Below are 9,660 nucleotides of genomic sequence, written 5' to 3'. Positions count from 1 at the left end.
AACACACCTTCACACCCTCATCAACACACCTTCACACCCTCATCAACACACCTTCACACCCTCACCAACACACCTTCACACCCTCAACACACCTTCACACCCTCATCAACCAACACACCTTCACACCCTCATCAACACACCTTCACACCCTCACCAACACACCTTCACACCCTCATCAACACACCTTCACACCCTCACCAACACACCTTCACACCCTCAACACACCTTCACACCCTTACCAACACACCTTCACACCCTCATCAACCAACACACCTTCACACCCTCGTCAACACACCTTCACACCCTCACCAACCAACACACCTTCACACCCTCATCAACACACCTTCACACCCTCACCAACCAACACACCTTCACACCCTCAACACACCTTCACACCCTCACCAACCAACACACCTTCACACCCTCAGCAACCAACACACCTTCACACCCTCACCAACCAACACATCTTCACACCCTCACCAAACACACCTTCACACCCTCATCAACCAACACACCTTCACACCCTCATCAACACACCTTCACACCATCATCAACCAACACACCTTCACACCCTCAACACACCTTCACACCCTCACCAACCAACACACCTTCACACCCTCATCAACACACCTTCACACCCTTACCAACACACCTTCACACCCTCATCAACCAACACACCTTCACACCCTCACCAACACACCTTCACACCCTCATCAACCAACACACCTTCACACCCTCACCAACCAACACACCTTCACACCCTCACCAACCAACACACCTTCACACCCTCACCAACCAACACATCTTCACACCCTCACCAAACACACCTTCACACCCTCATCAACCAACACACCTTCACACCCTCATCAACACACCTTCACACCCTCATCAACCAACACACCTTCACACCCTCATCAACACACCTTCACACCCTCACCAACACACCTTCACACCCTCATCAACACACCTTCACACCCTTACCAACACACCTTCACACCCTCATCAACCAACACACCTTCACACCCTCACCAACCAACACATCTTCACACCCTCACCAAACACACCTTCACACCTTCATCAACCAACACACCTTCACACCCTCATCAACACACCTTCACACCCTCATCAACCAACACACCTTCACACCCTCACCAACACACCTTCACACCCTCATCAACACACCTTCACACCCTCATCAACCAACACACCTTCACACCCTCATCAACACACCTTCACACCCTCACCAACCAACACACCTTCACACCCTCAACACACCTTCACACCCTCATCAACACACCTTCACACCCTCACCAACCAACACACCTTCACACCCTCACCAACACACCTTCACACCCTCATCAACCAACACACCTTCACACCCTCACCAACCAACACACCTTCACACCCTCACCAACCAACACATCTTCACACCCTCACCAAACACACCTTCACACCCTCATCAACCAACACACCTTCACACCCTCATCAACCAACACACCTTCACACCCTCATCAACACACCTTCACACCCTTACCAACACACCTTCACACCCTCATCAACCAACACACCTTCACACCCTCATCAACACATCTTCACACCCTCACCAACCAACACACCTTCACACCCTCATCAACGCATCTTCACACCCTCACCAGCCAACACACCTTCACACCCTCATCAACCAACACATGTTCACACCCTCACCAATCAACACACCTTCACACCCTCACCAATCAACATACCTTCACACCCTCACCAACACACCTCCACACACTCACCAACCGACACACCTTCACATCCTCACCAACCAACACACCTTCTTCACACTCTCACCAACTGACACACCCTCACACCCTCACCAGCGGTACTTTCTGTTATTTACTTTTAAGTTTTTCACAGTAACCATTCTAATGGGTATGAAGTGGTATCTCATTGCAGTATTGATTTGCATTTCTTAATGATTAATAATGGATCGAGAATCTTTTCATGTGCATAGTGACTATTTGTCTATCTTGTATGGAGAACTACCTGTTTCCTTTTACTTTTTTTTTCTTGAGACAGAGTCTCACCGGGCACAGTGGCTCAAGCCTGTGATCCCAGCACTTTGGAAGGCTGAGGCGGGTGGATCACGAGGTCAAGAGATCGAGACCATCCTGGTCAACATGGTGAAACCCCATCTCTACCAAAAATACAAAAAATTAGCTGGGCATGGTGGCGCGTGTGTGTAATCCCAGCTACTCAGGAGGCTGAGGCAGGAGAATTGCCTGAACCCAGGAGGCGGAGGTTGCGGTGAGCCAAGATCGCGCCATTGCACTCCAGCCTGGGTAACAAGCGCGAAACTCCGTCTCAAAAAAAAAAAAAAAAGAGACAGAGTCTCGGACTGTTGCCCAGCCTGGCTCACTGCAACCTCCACCTCCCAGGTTGAAGCGATTCTCAGTACCTGAGATTACATGCGCCCGCCACCATGCCTGGTTAAATTTTTTTTGTATTTTTAGTAGAGATGAGGTTTCACTATGTTGGCCAGGCTGGTCTGAAACTCCTAACCTTGTGATCTGCCAGCCTTGGCCTCCCAAAGTGCTGGGATTACAGGTGCAAGGCACTGTGCCCTTCCTTAGTTTTTTTTTTAATGTGGCTCCTAGAAGATTTAAAGTTACGTGTATGACTCACAATGTATTTCTACTAGACAGCTCTAGTCTAGAGTGAATAAAAGTATAGCTCCTACCATTCGGAGTGTTTTAGCAATGGAAAGAATCAGGTTATTTAGAATGTGGCAAATGCAGTTCCAATTAATGATCTCTAAGTTTCTTTGCAGGAATAACATTTTATGATCTCTTTCCCTCTGCCCTAAAGACTTAACCTCGTGCTTTCATGTCATAGGAGAAGCCAGGAGTCATTCCCCATACAACGTGGAAGACCCAAAGGCTCAGGGGACCCTTCATCTCTGTAGAGTGGACTGTCTCTTCTGATTGGGGTAGTGTCTTGGCTTCAGAGCTCACCACTGTCCTATCTGGGGGAAGAGGCATTCATGCCTATAAATTAGGCTGATAAAAGTTTGCACCTTTTGAGGTCCCAAGGGAGGATGCAATCCCATCAGAATCTAGTCCCTTGGGCTGGGCGCGGTGGCTCACACCTGTAATCCCACCACTTTGGGAGGCTGAGGCAGGCAGATCACCTGAGGCCAGGAGTTTGAGACCAGCTTGGCCAACATGGTGAAAACCCATCTCTACTAAAAATACAAAAACTAGCCAGGTGGGGTGGCCACCACTGCACTCCAGCCCAGGAGACAGAGCAAGACTCCGTCTAAAAAAAAAAACAGAAGAAGAAGGAGGAAGGAAGGAAAGAAGAAAGAGAGAGAGGAAGGAAGGACGGAAGGAGAAAGAAAGAGAGAGAGAAAGAAAGGAAAGAAAGAGAGAGAGAGAAAGAGAAACGAAAGGAAAGAAAGAGTTGGAAAGGAAAGGAAAGAAAGAATCTAGTCCCTTGGTCTTAGGGGTGGAGACTGCAAGTTTGTTTCGCTGATATAAATGCATTTATTGATTCTACGAGCCACCCCACCCACAGAGGCTGCACCTAAAGGATTCCTGGGAGTCTCAAGTTACACATAGTAAAAGAAAGCTGTTATCGTTTCCCTTCATTGAATAGTTATAAGAATGGGCTAAGCTCCAAAGTATTGTTACTTTGCATACGTTTTCTTATTTCCCCTGAGGAAACAGCATCACCAGTCCAGATTTACTTCCTTTTATCTTATTTTATAGCTCAGAAAGGCATGACCCACCATCAGGACTGAGCTTTGCAGTTACAGAAGACCCTCAGATGCTGTGGCCTATAACTTAATTTCAAAAGTTAACAACAACAACAAAAAAGAAATTTTGTGGAAAAAGCAAGAACTATCATGATGTCAGTCACTTTTTCTTTCTTCTTCTTTTTTTTTTTTTTTTGAGATGGAGTTTTGCTCTTGTAGCCGAGGCTGAAGTGCAATGGCACGATCTCTGCTCACTGCAAGCTCCGCCTCCCAGGCTTAAGTGATTCTCCTGCCTCAGCCTCCTGGGTAGCGAGAACTACAGGCGCCCTACCACGCCTGGCTAATTTTTTGTATTTTTAATAGAGATGGGGTTTCACCATGTTGGCCAGGCTGGTCTCAAACTCCTAACCTCAGGTGATCCCCTGCCTAGGCCTCCCAAAGTGCTGCGATTACAGATGCGAGCCACCATGCCCAGCCATCACTTTCTCTTTCTAAGAGGAATACATTTACAACAGACCAGCCTTTGCAATAGCTGTTAATATGACTTGAAAGGAAAATGAGGGCAACATTTTAACATCAGATAAAAAGTGGAAACCAGGAAAGAATTGGGAATCAAATTTCAAAACTATGATCTGAAAAGATAAGGTAAAGAGTAATACTAGGTAGAATATATTTGAATGTATTGGAGGAAAATGCTCTGTAACCATAGGCTTTATAGTTTATGTGTAAAATACAGATTATAGAAATGTTCTTTACTTACCAGGTACAGTGGCTCACGCCTGTATTCCCAACACTTTGGGATGCCAAGGCAAGTGGATCACCTGAAGTCAGGAGTTCGAAACCAGCCTGGGCAACATGCTGAAACTCTGTCTCTACTAAAAATACAAAAAATTAGCCATGTGTGGTGCCTGTAATCCAAGCTATTTGGGAGGTGCCTGTAATCCAAGCTATTTGGGAGGCTAAGGCAGGAGAATCACTTAAACCTGGAAGGTTGCAGAAAGCCAAGATCGTGCCACCGCACTCCAGCCTGGGCGACAGTGACACTTTGTCTAAAAAGAAAATAAAATATAAAGAAAAGTTCTTTGCTATCTAGATTCATATAAATACAGGGGACTTGATATCTTGGAAGCAGTAGTGACTCATGCCTTGATAATCCCTTTTATGCCCTAAATTTTTGACCCTGTGGTAGAATCATCTAATTTCCCTGTAATAGAATCATCTCCCTAATGTCAGTGTCCTCATCTGAAGAATTAGAGATATAATTTGCCTTATAAGATTTGGGGGATTTTGTAAGAACCTATTGAAATCATAGTTGTATGCACATTCTAAAAAGTTAGTAGTATAATAAAAATGACTCTATAAGAGTTATATAGTTCATTATACTAGATTTCCAATCACAGTGATTGAGGAAGCTGATATTCATAGAAAGCAATGAGAACCTATACCGGCAATGTTGAAGACCAAAACAATATGGAATTTCCATTCATCCCACCAATTTACTTGGATCATCCTTTTGGGAGGCTTAGAGGAAAGTTGTGGTGTTCTGTGCATCATACAGTTTTATTTAATATACAGAAACTTTTCTTTAAGGCAACCTGAGGTCAGGCGTGGTGACTCACACCTGAAATCTGAGGACTTTTGGGAGGCCAGGGAAGGCAGATTGCTTCTCCAGGAGTTCGAGACCAGCCTAGGCAACAGAGTGAAACCTCATCTCTACAAAAATACAAAAATTACCCAGGAGTGGTATGGTATGCACCTGTAGTCGCAGCTACTAGGGAGGCTGAGGTGGGAGAATCACCTGAGCTCAGGGAGGTTGAGGCTGCAGTGAGCTGTGATCGCATCACTGCACTCCAGCCTGTGTAACAGAGTGAGATCCTGTTTCTAAAAAATAAAATAAAGCAACCTGAATGAGGGTGGGAGAGAGTTAATGAAAGAAAACTGAAAATAATACTAGAACCTTCGCTATTATGGGCAGTAAGTTTCCTGCAAGTAGCAGCCAAGTCCCCGGAGAGGAAAAAAGTGTGTGTCTGTATGTGTGCGTTTAGCTTTATAATCACAAAACACTTAGGGACTATGTTCTTTTCTGTAACTCCTTCTTTCCAAAAAAAAGAAAAAGAAGATGAATGCACTCAGGTCTCAGAACTCTCCGGGCAGTTCTTCCTCAATTGCTAAATCAAGGAGTTGCCTTGCAGCCCATTCCTCTAGTACCGATGGCATCTGGGGCCAGCAGCAGGTGTGGCGGTGACGCGGGTTGTTTGTTTTCCAGGGTCAGGTTGGCACATTTCTAGCCCAGGGCTCTGGGTAAATGTTTAGATTTCATTTTCCGTCTGGTGTTCAACTCCTGAGCGTCAAAGGCAGGCCCCTGCATGCTGCCGCCCTCCTACGTCCTCTGTCTCCTCCCAGGGGCTGGTGGGAATTCAAGAGATGAGAGAAGGGAGGGGAGGGAGTAGGCGCTTTGCCGCGGTTCCAGCTCTCCCCAAGAGCCGCTTTACAAGCACAGCATCCTCCCCCGCACCCTCTCTGTGGAGGGCTTGCAGCACCCTAGCACTGGGAGTGGGGCTTGTTTACAGGGTTCATTATGCTCTCTTTGCAGTTGCTATAGCAACCACCAGGGGTCAGTTTATAGAAGGAGAGGAAGTTCACTTTTGAGGAGTGAGCCTTCCAGCTCCTGTGCAAAGCACAGCTGAAAACAAAAGCCCCAGACACCCATGGAGGAAACACATTGAAAAGCTTCCTATGAACGTAAGCATCCTTTAGGGCAAAAAACCACTCAGAGATGCCACGTTGCTCCCTCGCTGAAAGAGTCCAGAACAGCTGACGGCAGAATGAAGACTGTCCAGGCTTTCCTCTTCCCCCATCCTCCCACCCCTTTGCCCTGTCTTAACGGCCCGGAGAGACTCGTGGGTAGTTAAGATAACAAGGGCGGCTACATGGGTTCATTTAAAGTGATAAGTTTCATTAATATTATGTATTAACTGAGGACCAGAAAGATCTCTGTGAACTGGCCCGACTCCCATCTTCCTCCTGAAAGGAGACGCAGCACCCCATCAGAGCAGCACACCCAGAGATCCACACCCACCGGAGAAGAGCCACTGCTTCTGTAGAGCGTGCTGGGAAGACCCCCAGGATGCCTGGCCGGTAAAGGGATTAGCCTGCTTAGCGAACCTGATTTAGCAAACAAAAAATACAGATGCCCAGTTAAATCTGACCTTCAGAAAGACAATGAATTTTTGTGTAAGTCTTCCACATATAATCTGGGCCATATATACAGTAAGTCTATGGAACCTAACTAACGTAAGCCTGTCCTCACCCACCTCCTCACTGTCCACCATTGGCCTCCAAAAAGAGTATAGCAGGTAAGTACTCTCTTAAAAGCATATAAAGTGCCAGATTACTGTTCAGGATGATCTAACCCATGGACTGTCAGGCTGTTCATGAAAGAAAAAATGAAAGGGCAGGATTTACATATATGCAAATCATAAGCCAGAGGCTAGGCTTGCCACAGACAGGTGAGTTCACAAATATTCCCTCAGATCCAAACACCAGCGTGAGTTACTTGGTTGGTAAGCAGAACTCAGTCTCCCATTGTGCAAATTATCTAAAATCAGCTTCCTAAAGGGTAAGGATTTCATCTCTTTGACAGGAAAACATTTTTACTGTGTGTGTGCATAAAGGAATAGAGCAAATTCGTTTCTGAGTGCTGCACACGTACATACATAGGAGAAAGTGATATTTGCATTTACTAAAGTCACACTCTTCCCAGCATTTCTTTTGCTAAGAAGGTTTTACTGCTTCTTGACCAAGAAGGCTGGCTCAGCGAAAGTTTTACTGAATTTTGTAGAAATCCTGAAAAACGTAGACCCCTGCTTGTAATGCTGTCTTGACCCTAAATCCACCAACCCAAAACTTAAGACAAAAAGTTAAGAAGCATAAACTTTTATGAAAACAAAGCAAATAGCAGCTGTAATACGTGCCGTCAGGTCCCTGCCAACTCAGACTGCAGACGCCCACAGCTCTAATCCAAAGCAGGTAATTAAAGAAAAACTGTCAAGATAAACGTCATTGACAATAAAAATGTTCTCATCTGTTGTAACTCTAAAAATCTCAATATTGATTTCACAGAGGAAAAAAAGTGTTAGTTTTAGAAGCTGATGCTTCTAAAACTCTGAACAGTGAGTTCTAATTTTGCCTCTTCAACATCTGATTGTGACCTCCATGGAACTCCGTGGACTGTTCTGACTTGGTTTCCCAGTGGGCAAAATGCCTAACCGAAAGTGTATAATAAGAATGTCTATATTTATACTCTGAGCTCTTCCGACAAAAGACAGGAAGTAGAAATGTGATTATTTGTGCTGTTCACTTTTTAAAAAGCAACTTGATTTAGAATTGGAATCAGTTTAATTTGGTTTGGTTTAAAGCACTTTGAAATAACTTCATTTTGGAAACCCTATTTTCATTTATTTAAACCAATAGTCCTCTCTTTTTTTTCTTAACCGTTTGTTAATAAACCCTACATTTGAAGCTCAAGCTGTCAGACAGTGTCTCTTTAACACCATTCAACAGCTGTTGAATGGGATAATCACCTGTTTATCCTCCGGTCACTAATTCAGATGCTAATTGCCCTCTAGACTTGGTTTATTCCCTCACTAGAGCCAGACCAGGTGTGCAGCACTCTGGAAGGATGCTGCGGTGTCATGGAACTCCAATGATTGATTATATTTTCAGTGACACAGGCGAAACAGGGCAACACACACGCACACACTCACACACAGGCACTCTTGCACAAACATGAATGAACATGTTGCCTGTAACCGTGAAAAACTTGAGATGACCTAAATGTCAGGGAAATTAACCAAAGTAAACAACCACGGCATGTATTATATGCAATCATTAGAAGAGTGTTTATGAATATGGTTAAATAACATGTAAAAATAGCTATGTTGAGTGAAAAAAGCAGTATGTAAAACTGTTGTATGTAAACAATATGGAAAAATATTTTGCGCAGGAAAAGACAAATATCATACGCTGGGAACTAAAATAAATCAATTTTTAGGGTACTGATTAAAAGCAAGGGCAATCCTAGGAGCCAGGGATACAGGAGAAGTTCCTGCTTCTTACATTCCGGAAGAGAAAGACAAAATGCAAGTAAAGAACTCATCAAGGAGATATATTTGTAGAGTGATGATCTTAAGAAGAAAATTTACAAAGGGCTATGGGATAAAGAGTCTGCTTCAGTTTGGGTGTTGAGGGAAGCACTCTCACAGGAAACGCAAACAATGAGAAGCCGCAAGATAGAAGTGGGCTTGGCATGGTCGAGGAATGGGCACAGGCTGGAGTGCAGTGAGCAGCAGGGAGAACGTGGTAGAAGGTGGTTTGGAGAGGCCCCAGGCAGAAGCAAGGATCAGGTGAAAGGGTGGAGGGAGACACCAGAGTAACCACTGGGGCCAGATGGGAGGGAGGGAGCATGGGCTAGGGTGTCGACCCTGGAGATGGAATCAGGACATTTTTTGAGGGTAGAACTGGCATGGATTGCTGAGGAGCCAGATTTGGGCTGGAGGAGAGATGAAAATACTGAATGAAAAAAGAAAAATCTCATATGACTCCTAGATTTTTGGACTCAACAACTGAATATACTGTAGTTCCACTCATCAAGCTGAAAAAGACTAGTGTAGGAACAGATTTGTGGTGGAAAATTAAGAGTTCTGTTTTGGCCAGTTTATGTTTTAATGCCTGTTAGCTAGCCCAGTGAAGATGTCAAGTGAGGGGTCAAGAGGCTCTGAAGTCTGCCTATCAGGAAGCATCAGGGCTGGAAATATTTAGGAAGTATTTGCATGTTGATGGTTTTTAAAGCAAGGGACAGTGTGGAACAATATAGAGAGACCACATAGAGAGGAAAGGCATCCCACAGTGGAACTAGAGAC

The sequence above is a fragment of the Callithrix jacchus genome, chromosome 4 (genome assembly GCF_049354715.1).
Source record: "Callithrix jacchus isolate 240 chromosome 4, calJac240_pri, whole genome shotgun sequence".
Taxonomy (NCBI): Eukaryota; Metazoa; Chordata; class Mammalia; order Primates; family Cebidae; genus Callithrix; species Callithrix jacchus.
Note: the sequence above shows the minus strand (reverse complement) of the source record.